Genomic DNA, 21899 nt, shown 5'->3' on the forward strand with positions numbered 1-21899 from the left:
AAGTCCCGAATTCCCGAGAGCGCCTGAATTAATTATCAGACACGTGTCACTGCTATGAACGACGGAAACAAGGGTGCTTCTGTCTAGTTGGTGTCCATGGGGAGGACGGCTCACAACATACATGTAGTGGTAATGTCAAATCAGATACTTAGCGTTAAACTTGGGACATTGAATTCTGATTATATCATTTCATTACATTCGATGTTGGGGAGACGATCGTACATCGTGCACATCGAGTGGGATTACACAAATACATTTTATACACATTTAGATAGAGGGAGATTAACGGATTTGCCCAGAATCACACGATATTGGGTCTGGCGCCGAGGCCAGGATTCAATCCTGGGCCCCCAGGTCCCAAGGGCTTAGAAATAAGCGACCCAGGGTGGAACTAAAGATGTGTACAAGTGATTCAGTGAGACCAGGAAAAAGCCACACAGGTCATATATGCTTCTCTGACCTGGCTCTGTGAACCGGCACAGGCCTGGCAGTAGCCCCAGAAATAACACAGTTACACAAACATCATCACACAAAGTGCAACTGCATATACGGAAAAACCCAGCAAACCGTCTGCTTTGTATTTCCATCATCCCATCGGCACTTCAAGGCTGACCAGCCAGGCAGAACATAACTGACAAAGACCTAGGCTGTTGCTGAGCCCTTCGTTTTTTTTGTTTTAAAAAACGCGTCTCCCATACTCAATTAATATGTTTCCAGCTCTGAGCGATCACTGACTAAATTCTTCCATGCAAGCAACAAAACGTTCAGCGAGGATTTATAAAGGGGAAGTTTGTTGTCTTTTGGAAACTAAGTTGGCAGTGACTATTTCGTATTTATAAAATAGTGCATTGTTTTAAAGGCGGCTCATGGTGGATCAGTCTGTATATTCGCATATATGGTCCCAGATGTACCTATTTTCCCATAAAGGATGGCAAAGAAATTTACGTGATTTACTTTACTTAGGTCTGAAGAGTATTTTTGTTACCTAAATTAGTATTCTCTTATTAAGGGTTGAGATGCAGAGGTCATATTTTGATGCTCTTATAATACGAGTCAGACAAAGTCGGACTATCCTCATGGAAGTCGATTCACCAAAAAGCCAGAGGTAGCAGAAGTGACATCACACAAACTTTGACCAGAATGACATCACAGGAATTGATGTCAGAGGATCCCGATATTTTCCCAGGGCAAGTCTGGCATGGAAACATGTTGGCTCTAGGTCCTGCTACATTGTGTCAGGTGTTTGAAATGCAGTGATGCCCTCGAATGATCTCCCTCACCAGAGCATGGCTCACTTTACTAAATGTAAGTTCTTATTTTCCTCTCTTTCCAAATTGTTTCCATAAAACACCACCACAAAAGCCACTCAGAAATAGACTGTGTGCCGGTATGTGCTTGGACAGATGGCCAATTCAGTGGTCCCTGCGAACCTGTATTACAAAAACACATTTGGAAAAGTACGACCCTCCATACACTTGTGCGCATGCTTAGTCAGCTGCCTTTTTAAAATGCCTCCGCGCAATGATTTACAAAAAGAATTTCCAGAGAACACACGCTATGGTAAAAGCACAAGCTCACCGGTCAAAACTAGACCCATTGCCCTTATAAATAATTGTTTATTTTTGCAATGGATACTAGTAGGAGCCAAGGCTACAAGCAAGACATGTAGTACCTGCCTGGCCATTTAAATGTAAAATTTACATTTAGCAGAAGGCAGCAACCTCCAGAGAAAGCCCGTCACCTGGGGTCCCTCGCTGCATTATATCAGCACAGAGAGAGACCTTGCACTGCATGAGCAAGTTCAGTCAGGCAGATCACTGACATGAGGGTGTTTTTATATGGCTGCCAGACAACATTTCAGTTCATTAGTGTGTGCACCACATGCACTTAGGACTGTCTCCATTTCCCAAAATAAGTGCATTCTAAAGCAAGATGCAAAGTGAAATAAATATATTTCCCATCTAAAATGTATCAATAGAAAGAAAGTATGGCTCATTATAGGCCAGAAGTTGCAAGGGCAGTGCCAGGGGCAAGGCAGGGGTCGCAGCTGGCACCTTTAGCGACTTCCAAATGACGTCCATGTCTATCCTCTAGGAGTCTAGGGCAATCTCATAGTGTCTGAAGGGCAGGTCTGACAGATCAGTGAGTCAGCCATTTTTTAGGGTCGAGCCTGCGTTGCATGCGCTCGCGCATGCTTATCGCAGCGAGACGCTTTAGTGTTTAGAAAAGGGCTCGGAGCCCTGTCGACGTCATGTAGGTGTTTTTCATTGGTTCGTGGGCTTGCCTAATAAAATCTGCTTGCTTTCATTAGCCGAAGGCATGCATAAGTCATGCCTTTTCCGGTGGCTAGCCCTCCTTGAGTGCAGCTACCAAGTACAGAAACTATGCGAGGCTCGCTGTTTTCCATCGGGCTCGTGGACTACTTTTTCTCTAATTTACTAGCGCGATCTCGCTTGGCAGAAGTCGAGCGCTTTACATAATTAATTGCACTTTTTCGGGTTACGTATATAAATGCACTTTTGCCGATAGGTGAAAAGTCAGGTTAGGAGTTTACAATGCTATCAGCTCTAACATGAGCAAACGCGAGACCCGTTGCATTGCAAATGCTTGTTTTAACCTTTTGTGGGCCTGCCTTATAGTCTTCTGCGGCAGTTTTTTCTGTCCATTTCCCTTTTATAACCCTGGACATTGCCTGCAGAGAGCACAAATGCATGCAGTCTCCCATGCCTTGCAAAAACACCTACACACCATGTCTTTATAATTTTAGAACTGCTTCAGTTCGAAAAATATGCAACACTTTTTATCTATCTGATTCGCTAATGGGGCCAAATTAACTTTTCTGTCCTGTCCAACCCATGTTGTTTACCATAAGCAGTTACATTATCTTCCAATTTGCGTGTCCAATATAATAAATTCACAGAAGTCCAGTTAATGGGGAGAAATCACCTGCCTAGCTTTATTCGATTTGCTCTTTCATCCTAGAGGGCCTATATAATACTTTATCTCTTTACTACGGAGATAATCCATTCATTTTTTTTCTTACTTAAATGTAATTCATAGTCTCAATTTACAGGAGTCAAGGTACAATATTTTGCCAGCATGAATAGGCATACAAAACTCAGCAGCAGTGGCTGGAGAGGTTTTCCGGCTACTAATTTTGCTTTTCTTTTGCAGGAAGAGCTGAGATTGGTTTAGGAGGACCTCGGTGCTTCAAGATGGAGCAAATCAAATTATTAACTGTGTCTGAGCCACAACTCACAACTCAACAGCTGCTTGACAAGAAGATGCAACCATCAGACATTTCTGTTCCCTCCTGGTATGCAGGAACAAATGATGATATAGAGAGCAGTAGTAATACACAAGGCCAGAGAGATTGATTGAGAAAGTGAGAAGAAAAGGACACATTAGGTGTTCACTCTTCCAGACCACCAGTGAAGGCAGGGGCCCGGAAGGCTGAGGGTTAAAAATGCAGGATCCATGACGAGATAGGAAAGAAGATTTTGCTATGAATGTGGAAAATGCAAACATTAACTTGTGAGGAGTCAAAAATATCCCCCCTCCCCCATAAACTGACAGGCCGAGTCTATATGACACAGGAAAGCAAAAAGGAAACAGATGAGAGAGGTCCAGGAAAGAAGCAGAAAAGAAGCAAACTGAACACTGATCAACTCCTGCATAAGTCTTCCTATTGTGGCAAAATGAAAAGACCTGAGAACTGTCTCACCTAGCTTGGTGATGGCTCCAAATGCTGAAGTCCCAGAGTACCCGGACGGACAATGCTTCACTGCCATCTAAATTTGACAATAAATTTCCGTTCAGTAAAATAGTGCTAGGACTCCTGGCAGACAGATGCATTCCATGCACTTGTTTTGTTTACGTAAGAGACTGTTGTGGCCCTCATTCTGACCCTGGCGGTCGGTGATAAAGCGGCGGCCAAGCCGCCAACAGGCCGGCGGTCTAAAATATGCAATTCTGACCCTGGCGGGAACCGCCAACACAGCCCGCCAACTTAACACTCCGACCGCCACAGCGGTACAAACAAACAGCGCGGCGGTTCCCGCCAACAGCCCGGCGGCAGACAAAGTACCGCCCACCCTATTACGACCCACCAATCTGCCACCTTTTCCGGGGCGGGAGCACCGCCGATAAGAACACGGCGGAAACAGACTACGAACGGGAAAACGCTCACCTCTACGCACTCCACGCGAGATTCCGGCAGTATGGAGCCAGAGTTGCAGGTCATCCCCGCACTCCTATTCCTGCTCATATACCAGGAGCACGCCCGGCGGCGCGGAAGACATCGGTGAGTACGGCACCTACGACACAGGGGAGGGAAAAGATTACCGGCACACACCCACCCACCCACACCCACTAGAACACACACATCAATGCATTCCCACAGATCACTGTCACAACCCACAAACCACCCCCCTCCAAAATAATGCAAAGACCAAAAGAAGAGATCATAAACGGGCAGATATATTGAAATATGTACACCAGTAATCCCAATTAATAAATAAACTATGTACAAAATATATACAGCTACTAAATGTAGTCCAACCACTGTCCGTGGATCACAGGGGTCCTGTGCAAAGGGGCAAGGCCCAGTCCCACGACAAGAACTCCACGGAGAGAACACTGCAGGGGCATCAGAAAGAAAATAGGACAGGCACCTCAGGGGGAAGGGAAGGGGGGGCACCTCAGCCACTTGAGTACACGACGCCAGATCCACGAGGGGACTCCATGACCACTGGCCCATCCTGGGGAGAGCAAAGCCACAGTCCAAACAGTCCATACAGTGGGTGGCCTGCCCACTGGGCCATCCTGGGGAGAGCAAAGCCACAGTCCATACAGTCCATACAGTGGGTGGCCTGCCCACTGGGCCATCCTGGGGAGAGCAAAGCCACAGTCCATACAGTCCATACAGTGGGTGGCCTGCCCACTGGGCCATCCTGGGGAGAGCAAAGCCACAGTCCATACAGTCCATACAGTGGGTGGCCTGCCCACTGGGCCATCCTGGGGAGAGCAAAGCCACAGTCCATACAGTCCATACAGTGGGTGGCCTGCCCACTGGGCCATCCTGGGGAGAGCAAAGCCACAGTCCATACAGTCCATACAGTGGGTGGCCTGCCCACTGGGCCATCCTGGGGAGAGCAAAGCCACAGTCCATACAGTCCATACAGTGGGTGGCCTGCCCACTGGGCCATCCTGGGGAGAGCAAAGCCACAGTCCATACAGTCCATACAGTGGGTGGCCTGCCCACTGGGCCATCCTGGGGAGAGCAAAGCCACAGTCCATACAGTGGGTGGCCTGCCCACTGGGCCATCCTGGGGAGAGCAAAGCCATAGTCCATACAGTCCATAACAGACCCCACTGCCACTGGAGGAGGCAAGTTGGCCAGAGGACATCCTGCAGCCCTGCCCGAGATAGATCCTGCCCTGCCACGTCTGCCAAAGGGCCAGCGGTTCTTGCCCTGAAGGGCCCAGTTCAGCGGTTCTTGAGACGGCGGGGCCCAGTTCAGCGGTTCTTGAGACGGCGGGGCCCAGTTCAGCGGTTCTTGAGACGGCGGGGCCCAGTTCAGCGGTTCTTGAGACGGCGGGGCCCAGTTCAGCGGTCCTTGCCTTGAAGGGCCCAGTTCAGCGGTTCTTGAGACGGCGGACGGTCTATGGCCAACTGCTAATTGCCTGGTGGTGCCCTCCTGGGCAGCGGGGATGGTGCTCCTTCACTGCCCACCTGGGCTGTGGGTGGTGGGGCCCTCCTGGCCAGCTGGGCTGGGTCCTCCCTGGGCAGCGGCTATGGGGGTGGTGGGCTCTCCCGGGGCAGCTGTGCCGGTTCCTCCCGGGGCAGCGGCTATGGGGGTTGTGGGCTCCTCCTGGGCAGCAGGCCTGCTGCCTGACCTCTCCAACTTGCTGCCCTTGCCCTCCTTAGTCGTCGGCCTGTGGCCCTTTCCTCCCTTTGGAGCTGTGGCTGGTGACTGTCTCTGGGTGGTGTCCGGGGGGGATGTAGAAGGCGGGCTCCTGCGGCGCCCCTTCTGCCTTCTGCTCCTCTTCCCAGGGGGTGGGCTGGCTGTCCCCTTGCTGCTGGGCGAAGATCCAGACATGCGGGCTGGCGGGCTCCAATACCCCTGCACCCTTGTCAAGGGGGCTGCAGGGCTGGTGGTGGCTGAGGTGCTCTTCTTACCCCGACGAGAAGGAGGGGGGGGCTCAGGGTCAGGAAAGAAGTTAGTAGTGGCGAGGAAGAGCTTCTTGGGACAATGGAGAGTGGTAGGTACAGTGGGAATGGGAGTGGAGGGAGAGGATGTGGTTGTAGGTGAGTCACGTTTGCTGTCTTTGGGTGCTGGTTCAGGAGGGATAGGCTGTCGTGAGGTGGATGGCTGTTGGGTGGGTGGGTGGCTGCGTTTGTGTGGTGTGGAAGAGGGGGTGACAGACACAGTGGGAGAGGACACAGGGGACGTGTAAATGGCAGTGGGGGTGGTGACTGCACGTGTGCGGACTGGAGTGGAGGGTGTGCTGGTGATGGAAACACTGGCTGATGGTGAGGTGAATGGAGGTGTGAGACGTCACAGGGAGGGAGGAGGGAGACGAGGAGGTGGGGGTCACAGAGGTGGTAGTGACTGTTGGCATGTCTGCATCGGAATGTTGCGTGTGTGAATGTCTGCGTGATCTGTGGTGCTTATGTTTGGATGAGCTTCTCTTGGGTGTTGAGGTGTGTGCAGGCTGGTCTGATGGTGTGGGTGGGACAGGCAGAGGAACAGGAGACTGGGAGGAGGGAGTTAGTAGAGGCAGGCAGGAGACAGGGACAATGGCTGCCGTCAGTGCTGAGGCCAGAGCCTGGAACGATCGCTGATGGGCAGCCTGACCCGAATGAATGCCCTCCAGGTACGCATTGCTGCGATGAACCTCCCTCTCCACCCCCTGGATGGCATTCAAAAGGGTAGTCTGCCCAACAATGAGCGTTCGGAGGAGGTCAATGACCTCCTCACTGAGGGCAGCGGGGGTAACAGGGGCAGGGCCTGAGGTGCCTGGGGCGAAGGAGATGCCCGGCTTCCTGGCAGAGCGGGCAGGGGGCGAACGCGGAGGGGCTGCTGGGAGGGCGGAGATGGTGCGCTGGGTGGCGGCTGTACCTGTAATGGCGGGGGGCACGGATGGTGCCACCCCCGCAAGGGAGCCCCCTTCCGAGGACGTGTCCGTGTCGCTGCAGGGTCCAGTCGTCCCTGTCGTGGAGCTCCCCTCGCCCTCCGTCTCACTGGTCCAGTCTGACTCTGTGGCATGGCCCTCCTGGGCCATGTGAGATGCAGCTCCCTCCTGCCCCGATGCCACTTCTCCTCCGCCTGATGATGCTGATGCACACAAGCACAGAAAGACAAACAAAAAGGGGGGGGGAGAGAGAAATAAAGGCATATTGAGTACATGGATCTCCGGTACAGTTAGCGGACATGACAGACACAGATGCCCCCTGCACTAAGTTGCGCACTTGGGGTACGCTACGCATTCCGTGGAACATGGCCTACACGCCTAGAGTTGACAACTGCACCCATGGATGACACGGCCCAGGGATGGCTGTACTGACAAACTACTGAGGGTGGTGGCTGGGGACACAGGGGCTTACGGGGGTGCCCAGCCTACAGATATCGCCCTGGCCTAGGGGGACCCCCAGCCCTCCTCCCCCACCCAGACACCTCCACTGCGCGACAACAGAGTAGATAATGCTTGTACTCACCCCCTTGTGTCTGCTGTGCTGCCCTCACGCGCCCATCCAATTCAGGGTAGGCCACCGCCAGGATCCGGAACATCAGGGGGCTCAGTTGACGGCAGGCACCCCGCCTACGTTGGGAGGCCATCCCCAGCAGAGACTCGGCGGTCTTCTTGGTCCCGCGGCGGATGTCCTCTCACCTCTTGCGGCAGTGGGTAGTGGGTGCCCCGTCGATGGTGGACCCCCAGGGCCCGGACTTCCTTGGCGATGGCACGCCAAATCCCGATCTTCTCATGGGCGCGGACCTATGTGACACGTAAAGGGAGGGAGAAATACCACGTTCAAGTTTCTCAGCATTTTCCTTTCCAGTGGCCCAACGCCCCCCATCCCCGCCAGGCCCCCCGCCATGCCCAACATGCCCCCCATCCCCGCCATGCCCCCACCATGCCCAACATGCCCCCCATCCCCGCCAGGCCCCCCGCCATGCCCCCCGCCATGCCCCCCGCCATGCCCAACATGCCCCCCATCCCCGCCAGGCCCCCGCCATGCCCAACATGCCCCCCATCCCCGCCAGGCCCCCCGCCATGCCCCCCGCCATGCTCAACATGCCCCCCATCCCCGCCAGGCCCCCCGCCATGCCCAACATGCCCCCCATCCCCGCCAGGCCCCCCGCCATGCCCCCCGCCATGCCCAACATGCCCCCCATCCCCGCCAGGCCCCCCGCCATGCCCCCCGCCATGCCCAACATGCCCCCCATCCCCGCCAGGCCCCCCGCCATGCCCAACATGCCCCCCATCCCCGCCAGGCCCCCCGCCATGCCCCCCGCCATGCCCAACATGCCCCCCATCCCCGCCAGGCCCCCCGCCATGCCCCCCGCCATGCCCAACATGCCCCCCATCCCCGCCAGGCCCCCCGCCATGCCCCCCGCCATGCCCAACATGCCCCCCATCCCCGCCAGGCCCCCCGCCAGGCCCCCCGCCAGGCCCCCCGCCAGCCCCAACATGCCCCCCATCCCCGCCAGGCCCCCCGCCAGGCCCCCCGCCAGCCCCAACATGCCCCCATCCCCGCCAGGCCCCCAAGCCAGCCAGTGGCCCCAAATCCATATTGAATTAAACTCACTTGTTGGTCTGGAGGACCGTAGAGTAGCGCATACTGGGGGAGGACCCCATCCACAAGTTTCTCCAACTCCTCTCCAGTGAAGGCAGGGGCCCTTTCCCCAGTCGCAGCAGCCATTGTCCCTTCCAGACCGAGGTCACAGCAACACTTGCAGTATAGGTCCTCTCCTGTGAAAGTTCAAGTCGCAAGTGGATAAGTAGATATAAAATGGCGGTCGCGTCCGCGGCGGTGCGTACCGCGGCGGTGCGTCCCGCCACCGCCGGCGCCCTTCGCCATTGGCTCCTGAAACCCATAGGCTTCAATGTTAACCAATGCGGCTTCGCGCCGCGGTCTTCGCCCGCCGCCCGCCGCGGTGTGCCACGCCAGCGCATTGACCTCACATCCCATTGTCACACTTCACAGGTCAGGCAGCCGCCATTTCCAGGGCCCACATGGCTCAATTTCAACTGCGTCACACAGGCCTAGGCCTTGCATAGCCACTCAGACACGCCATTCACTGCATAGAGAATCGTATACTGTGCTAGCTGTGAGTACGTACCTGTGGGTTGCTTGACTGTGTGCTCCATGTTGTCCTTCCTAGGCACCGTCCGCTGGGTTGGGCGAGGAGACGGATGAATCCTCCCGTGTACCGACCGCTGGTGGACCTGTCGACAATGGAAGAACGCCACATTATCCTGACCTACCGTCTTAACCGTGCCACTATCCATGAACTGTGTGCCCAGCTGGAGCCCGACCTGATGTCCCCCATCCGCCAACCCACAGGGATTCCCACTCTGGTGCAGGTCATGTCAGTACTACATTTCTTGGCAAGTGGGTCATTTCAGACAACCGTGGGAATTGCTTCCGGAATGTCTCAGCCCATGTTTTCGAAGGTGTTATCCAGAGTGTTGTCTGCCCTGATGAAATCCGTGAGGAACTACATCATTTTCCCTGAGGTGGGCGAATTGGCTACAGTGAAGGGTGATTTCTACGCCCTTGGACATATTCCCAACGTAATTGGTGCCATTGATGGGACCCATGTGGCTTTGGTTCCCCCAAGAGACAGGGAGCAGGTGTACAGGAACAGAAAAAATTACCATTCAATGAACATCCAGGTGGTGTGTTTGGCTGACCAGTACATCTCGCATGTAAATGCCAAATTCCCAGGGTCAGTGCATGACGCCTACATCCTCAGGAATAGCAGCATCCCTTACGTGATGGAACAGCTACAGAGACACCGTGTATGGCTAGTGGGGGACTCTGGGTACCCCAACCTGTCGTGGCTACTGACCCCAGTAAGGAATCCCCGGACCAGGGCAGAGGAACGGTACAATGAGGCCCATGGGCGTACTAGGAGGGTGATCGAACGCACCTTTGGCCTCCTAAAGGCCAGGTTTAGGTGCCTGCATATGACCGGTGGATCCCTAATGTACTCACCTAAGAAGGTGTGTCACATCATCGTGGCCTGCTGCATGCTTCACAACCTGGCTTTGCGCCGCCAGGTGCCTTTCCTGCAGGAGGATGGTCGAGACGGTGGTGTTGTGGCAGCGGTGGAACCTGAGGAGAGTGACGAGGAGGAAGACGACGGGGCTGAAACAGACAACAGGGACAGAATCATTGAACAGTACTTCCAATAGGACACAGGTAACATTTCAAAGATAATTTAGTAAATGTTAACTACTCTGCAGCATCTCTGCTGCCTGTCTATTTGCCCCAGTGTATGATGACTGAGTTTTGGCTTTTCCCTCCCTATTTCAGATCTGGGGTCCCCACTACGAGTCCTGTGCTTCGTTTCCCCATGGACTACAGCTTTGTGGCAGCTGTTTGTTGACTTCACCATGTACAAGGACATATTTGCACTGTCATGTCAATTACAATCTATTGAAATCACAGCCAGACTCCTGATATTTTGGTGCAAAATAGGTGTTTATTGAAGTGCTCAAAATGGGATGGGTGGTTTCAAGTGGGTGGGGGCTATGGTGAAGGAATGTCCATGGCAGAGTCCAGAGTAACAGTCACACAGGTGCATTGTCCAGAGGCCTGTGGAGAGATGGAGCATGGGCAGTTCAAGGATGGACAGGGTGACAATGTGGGACAGTGGGATGACATCAGGTGGTATCCTTTGCTGGCGGGGGTCTTGACATCCTACTCTGTCTTCTTGCGAGATCTCAGGGCCCTCTTGCGGGGTGGTTCTTCTCCTGCAGGAGGTGGGGGTCTGGTGGGCTGCTGCTGTGCGGGGGCCTCCTGTCCACTAGCGCCGGCGGAGGTGGATGGCTGTTCTTGGTCCAGGCTAGTTGCAGGGGCCCTTGGGTGTTGTTCAGTGTCCGCCCTGCTGTTTACGTGGTCCTGCAGCAGCCCTACCATGGTAACCAGGGTGGTGTTGATGGCTCTGATGTCCTCCCTGTACCCCCGATAGTGTTCCTCCTGCAGCACCTGGATCTCCTGGAACCGGGCCAGTACCGTCGCCATCGTCTCCTGGGAGCGGTTGTATGCTCCCATGATGGTGGTGAGGACCTCGTGGAGAGTGGGTTCCCTGGGCCTCTCCTCCCCCCCCTGTCGCACAGCTGCCCGCCGAGTTGCCCTGTTTCCCTGGGCCTCTGCCCCCTGGCCGGTGTGCCCACTACCACTGCCCCCAGGTCCCTGTTGTTGTTGGGGTGGTGGGTTATCCTGGGTGCCCTGTAGTGGTAGACACACCGCAGATTGACGCGCCCTGGAGACAGAGGCATGGGCCCGCTGGGTGGGAGCTGTGATGGTGTTCCCAGAGGGGTTTGGGTCTGTAGTGGCCTGGGCCTGTGTGAGGGGAACCGACTGTCCAGAGGTCCCCGATGGTCCGGGCTGGTCATCGGTGTCCAGGTCGACAGAGCTGCTGTCATCGCTGACGGCCTCTTGGGTGGGGGGTGTGGATAATTCTGGCCCCTCCGCCGCGGTGTGTTGACGGTCGGGTCCTGCAGGGGTATAGAGGTATGGTTATAGTTTAAATGTGTGGCATATGGGTGTATCTGTGGGTTCTCGTGTCCCCAAGTGCTGGCATTCGTGTGTGGGGGCTTTGGTGAGGGTGGCTTGTGGGGGGGATGTGTATATGCATTGGGCATGCTTTGGTGATGGGTGTCCATGCTTAGTGGACGCATGCAGGCCTAGGTTTTGGGATGTGTGGGTTGTGATGGTGAGACATTGGCGGGGAATAGGTGTGCTGGGGGTGGGGGTGAGGATGTTGGTGGGGGTGAGGATGGTGGTGGGGGTGAGGGTGGGGGTGGGGGTGAGGATGGGGGTGGGGGTGAGGGTGGGGTTCGAGGATGGGGGTGAGGGTTGGGGTCTGATTTGGCATGCAGGTGGGGGGGAAGCAGTATTGAAGCTTCAACTTACCAGTATCCATTCCTCCGCCGACTCCTGCGAGGCCGTCAGGATGCAGGATGTTCAAGACTTCCTCCTCCCATGATGTGAATTGTGGGGGTTGAGGTGGGGGTCCTCCGCCAGGCTTCTGCACGGCGATGTTGTGCCTGGATACCATGGAACGCACCTTCCCCCGTAGGTCGTTCCATCGCTTCCTGATGTCTTCCCGATTTCTGGGGTGCTGTCCCACTGCGTTCACCCTGTCGACAATCCTCTGCCATAGCTCCGTCCTCCGGGCAATGCTGGTGTATTGTATCTGTGTGCCGAACAGCTGGGGCTCTACCCGAACGATTTCCTCCACCATGACCCTGAGTTCTTCGTCTGTGAAGCGGGGTTGTCTTTGGGGTGCCATGGGGTGGTGTGTATGATGTGTGGGGTGGAGTATGTGTATTTAAGTGAGTTGAGTGTGGTGGTGTGTGTTGTTTTGTGTGTGGATAGTGTGTGGGTGATGGTGTTGAGTGGCTGTGGCTGTTATGTTTTGGATGCTGGTGTCTCGCTCTTGTCTTCTTTACGAATTTTTAAGCGTAGGGGTTTGTGGGTGATGTGGGTGGGTGTTTTATATTGTATTGTGTGTGTGGGAGTGGTGTGTGTATGTGTATCAGGTGTGTGGGATTCAAATCGTCCAATGTGGCTGAGTTTTGTTCGTTTGTGTGTATTCTGACCGCGCCGGTGTGTCCCGCCAATGGAATACCGCGTTTGAATGACCGCCGCGTGGATTCATGGGTCGTAATGGCATGGGCGTATTTCTGTTGGCGTGGCGGTGGAGGTTTGGTCACCTCCACCTTTCCGCCGACCGCTGGTCTGGCGGTCTGTTGTGGCGGTCGGATTTTCGGAGGTTTGCCTTCTGCGGATCAGAATGACCGTGGCGGGTTTCCGCGACCGCGGCGGGATTATGGAGGATTTCTGACCGGCGGTAGGCGCCTTTTACCGCCGAGGTCAGAATGACCCCCTGTATGTGGTTCCCAGAAGAGACAGAGAGCTGCACCAAGGATGCAACATGTGTAGTCAATAGAGTGAGATGACTGAGCATCCTACACGACTGGAAAAAATGCATCTTGCTTTGTAACACTAGACCTCATCACTGTTTCAATCATATTTTCCTCTTTTCTCCGAGCAGTCAATCACCATCACCCATATTGGGACTTACATTGCCCTACCAGGTTCTTACTGGCTACATAGAGCAATTACCAGAGCAAAAACCCATATTAATGCCAAAAAGTTGGGCTTCAGAGATAACTGTGGCAGGAGGTTCTAAGACAGAATATAGCACACAGAGCACATGACTGGAACCACACATCACACTTTAAGACTTTAAAACCAGACTCTCCTTAGAGAATGTTTCTGGTGTCTCGCACTAGCAGACATGGCCAATTCAGGCAACATCTCAAAGACATCAACAACACTAGAAATCCCCGGATGACCAATATTTCTTGTGTGTCCACAATTGCAATGAACCAAAAGTGGAATAAGGATTCAAGGATGTTCATGGATGTTAGGAACCCCAATAACCAAACAGTGCCACACCTGTGCATTTTCAAACTGGATGACGGCTTTTGGCAGCACATTTGCAAAGGAAATACTATTAGATTTCAGTGGTGCAGAACTTAGGGAGAAAACATTCAGCAATTCTGGGAGTTTGGAAGTGCAAGTGCAAGATGCAAGAATCTTCTGAAGCACAAGTATATAAGCATGTATGTGGTATGTCTATAGCAAAAAGCTAGCCAAAAGGCAGCAGAGCTCTGTACACAGTAAAAGACAAGCATAAAGTCAAAGAGTAATAGTAGAAAAATCTGGGTTGTGGACGGTTACTGCATTGTAGTGTAGTGTTCTTTAAAAAGGTAAGTATTCAACTCTTTCCTAAATTGAAGCATTTCTGGAGCAGTCCCGATGAACACAAGGATATTGTTGCAAATCCCAGATCCATATATGCTATCTTGTTTGTTTTTTCTTTTTTACACTTCATAGTATGAATTCTGATGGTATCCTGGGTGTAGGTGGGCAAAGAGCCACCAGAAATTGTGAGCTGGTCTGCAAGATAAATGGGGGTGCTGGTTGTGATGGCTTTGTAGAAGATTGGGGGGCTGGCAAGGGCAGCTAATGGTTTCATTAGGATGGGGTAATGTAATCATATTTCTTCAGGCCCTGGATGAGACATGCTGCAGGATGCAGGATGCCCCTAAAGGGTACCAGTATGGGGTCTGGGACTCAAGGGAATAGAACATTACCACTATAGTACAAAGTTCTGAAAAGCAGTTCTGATGTTGCTTTATGGAAGAAATTAGTTGATTTTACCAGGCTGTTTTTTTTTGGGCGATATGTTCCTTGAAGGTGAGGTTGGTGTCCAGGATGAATCCAAGTGACAATTCAGTGAAAGTTGGGGGTTCAAAGCCATCAAGGTTTATTTCATTGAACGAAGTCTGTACTGTTTCTCATTTGTTGTTCTTAGTAAATGCTAGGACTTCTGTCTTGGTTGAGATGAGCATCAGGTAAGTGCTGGGCCTCCAGGTCTGAATGATATGCAAGCAATATTTGAGGTGCTGGGTATCTGAAGTACGGAAGACTTTTAAACAGAGTTGTTTATCATCAACATTTTGATCTGATAGAGACTTCTAGTTGCAGATTCCTTACCATAGAATTTTCCCTCAGGCGTCAGACTGGATGTGGAGATTTTTTCTTCGAGCAATACCCTTGCGCGCCAGTAAGTGGCATCGGTCGACTCCACGGGCGCCATTGGCGTCGTAGTTGCCATTGGGAGTATTACATAGACGCTGCCTCAGCGCAGTGGCTTCAGTTCTTTTCTTTCTGCGCCATGCGCTGATCCGGAGAGAGCTACCCGTGGTCAATTTTTGACCGACTTCAACAAATTTTTCGACCTTTTGGTGCATCGAGGGATATCCCCGAAGACCAGTTTCAAACCAAGCGAGGGCTGTCACTGCATGATGACAGTGACGGATCCGCATCGGGTCTGTTTGTTGTGCCTGGAGTGCAACCACAACCCGAAGTCATGCTTCAAGTGCCAGGCCATGCACCCGAAGGCCTTGAGGGAGCGGTCCCTCAAGCGTATGGTGGCCTGGCGCTCTACTCCTCATAGGTCCTGGTCTTTCTCGAGGGGAAGGTCTTGAGACCGGTCGCAGAGCCACCACCACTCGTTTTCTTCAAAGTCTTTGGTCAAGGTAAGAAGAAGAAGGCTCTCTGATCAAATGCCTACGACCTCCTGTTCAAAAGAGCATCAATAAACTACTTTGAACCTAACACCTTGACTCTGTGTGATAATTCTATACTCCATTTTTACCATACGTTACAAGTTAGGAATATTACACTTGGATGTACTCTGGATTTTGCAACTTTTACAGTTTTAAGACTTTATTTGGGGCATATTGGTCCATACCCCAATCGATAACCCACATCCGGCTCAGAAAGGGCATTCTGAAGGATGAGAGATTTGGACCATAAAAGCACTGTTTCTTGAAAAAGAAGTTGAAGAAATCCCGTTAACCTTAGACTTCAGCCCATCACTCGGCTGATGTGACGTGGGAGGGGCGTCGACACTTGAGGCCTCCGTCTTCAGAGCCTGCCTCTGGGTCCGCGCCTCCCCAAGTTTCCAGTAGCCGGGGTGACCCCTGCCCAATTAAGGGAGTTTTACGCGGCCATGTGCCTCATTTTTGGGTAGTCCGACCCAGCTACGGTGCCTTCGGGCCCAAGGGCTTCATTTGGGGGGGCTTCAAGTTCTGCGCCGGCAGCTGCAGCTACTGAAATCCCCTCCAGATCCGCTTTTGGATCCGCACTGGCTCCGGTCATACCATCAAAACCTTCCCCGGCACTGGTTTGATTGTCAACGCTCCCAACGTCTGTGGTGCCCACCATCGATGTCGACCCGATCTCCGATGACTCAGAGTCGGACCGGCGTGGGCAGATGCTGCCACCTTCTTTGATGAGGCCTATTCACCCCATGTTGGATTCTGACACTTCTTCTTATGGGTTTGAATTCAGCGAAGGATTGAGTGGGTCCCTGAACCCTTATGAATACCAGAATTAACCTAACTTGGACTGGGCACAGGGGCTGGGCGAGGCCAGTGGTCTGGATGCCTCTCCAGACACTGGCATGCTGTCTCCTCCTGCCGTGGCTATGGCGGAGAGAGCAACTTATTCCACGGTGGTCAGTAGGGCGGCTGAGGTCCTCAGCCTTGAGCTGCCTACTGCCTACTGTTCAGGTCAGGTCTAATTTCCTGACGGAGGTGCTTCAACAAGGGGCTTCCACATCTGAGCCTCTTCTTCCATTCAATGAAGCCCCCACCAATGTCCTTTTGGGTTCTTGGTCAAGACCCAACAAAGGGGCTCCTGTGAACAGGACTATCGCACGCCACCATCGGCCCGCCCCGAACGACCCTAAATTCCTGTCCCAGCACCCCACGCCAGAGAGCCTTGTCATCCAGGCATCCTCATTCTCTTCCACACCCCCAGCTAGGGAATCAAAAAGGCCGGAACAATTTGTGTAGAAGTTGTTTTCTTCCTCCAGTCTCACGCTGTGGTCAGTGAACACAGCACGCTTTTTGGGCCGCTATACTTGATCTTTGTTGGATACGGTCCGCAAGTTCTGCCGCAGATCCCAGAGAAGGCCTATGCTATCGTCTACCAAGCTGTCACCAATGGGAGAGACGCAGCAAAGTTCCTTATCAAATGTAGGCTGGACACGACTGACTCTCTAGGTAGATCGGTTGCGACGACGGTGGCCTTGAGGCACCACGCCTGGTTACGTACATCTGGTTTCTCAGAGGATGCCCTTTGATGGCTCCCGTCTCTTTGGAGACAAGGCGTACTCGGCTCTGGAGAGGTTCAAGACTCCCAGGCTATGGCTCGGTTCTTCGGCCTTTCCACTGCCCCTCATCCCCAACAGTCAGCCTTTCGCCTCTTTCGTGGCCACGGAAGGGGCTCCCTGTTGCATCCATTTCCCAGCCACCGTGCCACCCATGATCTTCAGCTGCTGCATGGCCGGAGATGCAGAATCCCACGTGGTCGTGGGACAGAGAACCAGAGACCTGCCCAGTCCACCTCTGACCCTGCTGCAGCCTTTAAACCCTCCTAGTCAATCCCCTCACTCTGATCCAGTTAGCGGCAGGATTTGCCATCAACTGTCTCACTGGGAATTCATCACTATAGACAGGTTGGTTTTTCAGATAGTTCGAAGGGGCTACTCCCTCCGCTTCGAATCTGCCACACCAGCAATACCTCCATCATTCAGCCACATACTGGAGGATCATTTGGCACATCTCTGGCAGGAATACGCAGCTCTCTTGGCCAAGGGAGCTATAGAGTGGGTCCCCACCCCAGAAGTAGGTCGTGGTTGTTATTCCTGCTACTTTCTGGTGCCCAAAAAAGACAAGGGTTTACGTCCTATCGTAGACCTTCGGGTCCTCAATCTCTTCCTCAAGCAGGAGAAATTCAAGGTGCTCACCCTGGCTCAGGTTCTGTCTACCTTGGACCTAGGAGACTGGATGGTAGTGTTGGACTTGCAGGATAGTTATTTCCACATTCCCATCCTGCCTGCCTACAAACGTTACCTACGATTCGTGGTAGATCACGAGTACTTTCCATTTACCGTGCTCCCCTTCAGCCTTACCAGCACCCCTCTGGTGTTCACAAAAGTGATGGTGGTGGCTGCAGCTCATGTGCCCAGGTTGGGAGTTTTAGTCTTACCCTACCTCGACGACTGGCTGTTGAAGGCGGACTCTCCCCAGAAAGTCGTTTCCCACCTTCAGACTACGGCGAACCTCCTGCACACGCTGGTGTTCACTATAAACGTGCCAAAGTCACACCTGACTCCCTCTCAGATGCTCCCTTTCATCGGAGCTGTTCTGGACACAGTGCAGTTTCTGGCCTATCGTCCCGAAAAGCGAGTCCAGGATGTTCAGGCTATGATTCTGATCTTTCAGCCTCTATCTTGGGTTTCGGTGAGACTGACTGTGAGGCTGCTGGACCTCATAGCCTCCTGCATCCTGCTAGTAACACATGCCAGATGGCATATGCGGACTATGCAGTGGGAATTGAAGTTTCAGTGGGCACAGCATCAGGGAAATCTCTCCAACATGGTTCAGATCTCGGAGGGGACTTCAAAAGACCTGCAGTGTGGCTTTGGATTCAGCATTGTGTCAACGGCAGATCCCCCTCCCTTTCCCAACCAGATCTATCCATACTGATGGACCCGTCACTTCTGGGATGGGGCAGCCACATGGGAGAGGCGGAGATCAGAGGCCTCTGGTGGCCAGCAGAGTCTGGGCTCTATATCAATCTTCTGGAGCTCCAGGCGATTAGGCTTGCATTGAAAGCATTTCTTCCCTCTCTCAAAGGGAAAGTAGTGCAGGTGTTCATGGACAACACTACCGCCATGTGGTACTGCAACAAACAGGGCAGAGTAGGGTCCTGGACCCTTTGTCAGGAGGTGCTATGCCTCTGGACATGGCTGGCACATCAGAACATCACCATAGTGGTCCAACATCTGGCAGGCTCTCTGAACGCCAGAGCAGACAAACTCAGCCGTCGATGCATAGCCGATCACGAATGGCATCTCCATCCGGAGGTGGCGCAAGGTCTCTTTCAGAAGTGGGAAGAGCCTTGGTTAGATCTGTTTGCCTCCGCAGAGAACATGCAATGCCAGCTGTTTTGCGCTTTGGAGTTTTCAAGGCGGCACTCTCTCTGAGATGCTTCTCGTCTCAAGTGGAACTCCGGCCTCCTTTCCACCTATACCACTTCTGTCTAGAGTTCTCAAGAAGATCAAGACCGACCGGGCCCAAGTAATCTTGGTGGTTTCGGACTGGGCACAGATAGGATGGTATCCAGAGCTATTGAGCATGGCCACGTCCGTCCGTAGGGACGGCTACTTTGGTTGTTCGGTCCTACAGGACATTCTAGTAGGATCTTGGTTCACAGCCCACCTCCGAGGATGGCATTGCGGGGGTATGTATTCTAAGGTAAGGAATCTGCAACTAGAAGTCTCTAGCAGATGTACAAGTTACTTACCTTTGGCAACAAAATATCTGTTAGAGACATATTCTTGTTTCAGATTCCTTACCAACGCACCCAGCCTCCCCACTTGCAAATTGATTTCTAGGGACAGGGCTTCCCCATTCAGAGCCTTTGCACTGATGCACCAATTTCAGTGTTCTTTGCGGCTCCGCGCTTTGGCATGGAAAGTTGTGAAAAGAAACTGACATCACTGCGCTGAGGCAGCATCTATGTACTACCCTTACATCATTATGACGCCAACGACACCCGTGGGGTGACCAATGCCACCTACTGACGCACAAGGTATTGCTTGAAGAAAAAATTTCTGGATTCAGTCTGACGCCTGGGGGAAAACTTTAAGGTAAGGAATCTGCAACTAGAAGATGTCTCTACCAGATATATCGTTACCAAAGGTAAGGAAGTTGAACGTCAATCTTGATGCTGCTATCTGTGAGTAAAGCACCAAGCAGCTCCATGTACTGGCTGTAAATGACAGGAGACAATGGAACCCTGGGGAACTACACTGGTGATAGGGATCTTTTGTGACCCGGAGGTGCACATATTACAAATCTTGTGTTGTTTGGAAATGTAGAAGGAGAACCAGTCCAGGGTATTGCTGGTGAATCCTATTTCAGACTACAGTATGCATATGTGGGTGGGATGGTCGGCTCTACTGAAGGCAGGAGACATGTATGGCAATATCAAGAGGCGAGGTCATCTGTAGTCAAAGTGGCATACCATATGTCAGATAGTGGTCTCAATGCTGCAGCATGATCTGAAACCAGACTGGTAGTCATGCAGGAGATGGTTATCAATGATGTGATCTTGGAGCTGAAACTTGGCTGACTGAATTGTGAAGTTTTATGATAGTCTGGATTCAATGGCAAGGGACTTTACAGAAAGGCTGCTAGCAGTCCTCCAATTGATGGCCATAAATCTGCAACCATATATGCCCCTCAACAATGTTAACTAACACAAGGGTGTGTCAAGTTGCTGCGTTTTTCGCAAACAAACATGATCTATTACTTACCAAAACTGTAATAAAATGTGAAGTTCTACACAAAGCTTTTCCAGATGCTTGTCTATCACCGGCTCTGCATTTTCAACATTCCTACATAAGAGAAAAATGTTCACTTACTTTTCACTCAAGTTTATTGAATGGTTAGTCATCTGTGAGGAAACAGTATTTGAGGTATGCACAGGCATACTAAACGTGTACGAGTTACCACCACATTACCTGTATATCTGTCATAAGTAAGTCAGCTTTTTGTTCTGCAAGAGAAGATTGATGTCTACCTTTAGGTCTTATTGCATGCTCTGATTTTGTTTGTGCTACTCTTCTTTAAAAACATATTTCTCGCTCAATTTTTCAGCCTATTGTCATCTGACTTCTGCTAGATTTCTTTTCTATTTTAATTTTTTGTCTTTTTTTGTGGTTGTGTTTTATATTTCATATTTTTTTTTTTTTCTATTTTTCTCATGGAGGAGTGTGGGCAGTCCTATAGGGGTGCAGGCTGTACAACCATTTTTGATAAAGAGGAGGAAGCACTTATTTTATGTAGGTCCAGTGACGCAACGCAGTGCAGCAAGGTGACTTGCTGTACTGCAGTTTCTTAAATATAACCCTTAGGTTATTTTAAAATTGAGAAACATACGCTGCAAGAAAGCATATTTTTATTCTAAAATGGCATGAATTAAAAGGTTGCACTGCGAAGATCACTAAATTCACAGATTTCAGGAATAAGCATTTCAACCACAATTTTAAATTTTTTCTTAGTATTAGTCAATTTTTCCTATTTTTTGTGGTTTCAACCTACTTGCGGGTTTGTGGTTGAAACAGGTGTGAAGCCTATGGATGAACATAGAAAGCTATACACCTTTTAAAACTATACAAAATTCTTAATTCATTCAGCAAGAGTTTTTGGAAAACATCAGGAAAAAACTGGAAATAGCTGACAAACTTTTCATCTGTAAGTTTTAAGGTATGCACAGGCGTACTAAACACTTGAAAGTAGCCATCGCATTAGCTATATATCGGTCATGAGTAGGTCAGTTTTTTGTTCTGCTGTTGCGAAAGAGAAAATTGATGCCTCTCGTTAGGGTTTATTGTGTGTCCTGGTTTTGATTGTGCTACTCTTCTTTAAAAACCTAGGGCCATATTTATACTTTTTGACGCACAACTGCGCCAACGCAGTTGTGCGTCAAAAATTTTAGCGCCGGCTAACGCCATTCCAAAGCGCCATGCGGGCGCCTTATTTATGGAATGACGTTAGCCGGCACAGCTGACTGGTGTGCGTCAAAAAAAATGACCCACACCAGGCAGCGCCGGCGTAGGGGAAAATGGAGCTTGGGCGTAAAAAAATGGGGCAAGTCAGGTCTGAGGCAAAATATTGGCCTCAACTCGATTTGCGCCATTTTTTTTTACTCCCAACCCCCATTGAAATGACTCCTGTCTTAGCACAGACAGGAGTCATGCCCCCTTGCCCAATGGCCATGCCCAGGGGACATATGTCCCCTGGGCATGGTCATTGGGCATAGTGGCATGTAGGGGGGCACAAATCAGGCCCCCCTATGCCACAAAAAACTAAATAAAAAAATACTTACCTGAACTTACCTTAAGTTCCCTGGGATGGGTCCCTCCATCCTTGGGCGTCCTCCTGGTTTGGGCAAGGGTGTCAGGGGGTGTCCCTGGGGGCATGGGAGGGCACCTCTGGGCTCCTTCC

This window comes from Pleurodeles waltl, chromosome 7, assembly GCF_031143425.1.
Source record: "Pleurodeles waltl isolate 20211129_DDA chromosome 7, aPleWal1.hap1.20221129, whole genome shotgun sequence".
In the NCBI taxonomy this organism is placed as follows: Eukaryota; Metazoa; Chordata; class Amphibia; order Caudata; family Salamandridae; genus Pleurodeles; species Pleurodeles waltl.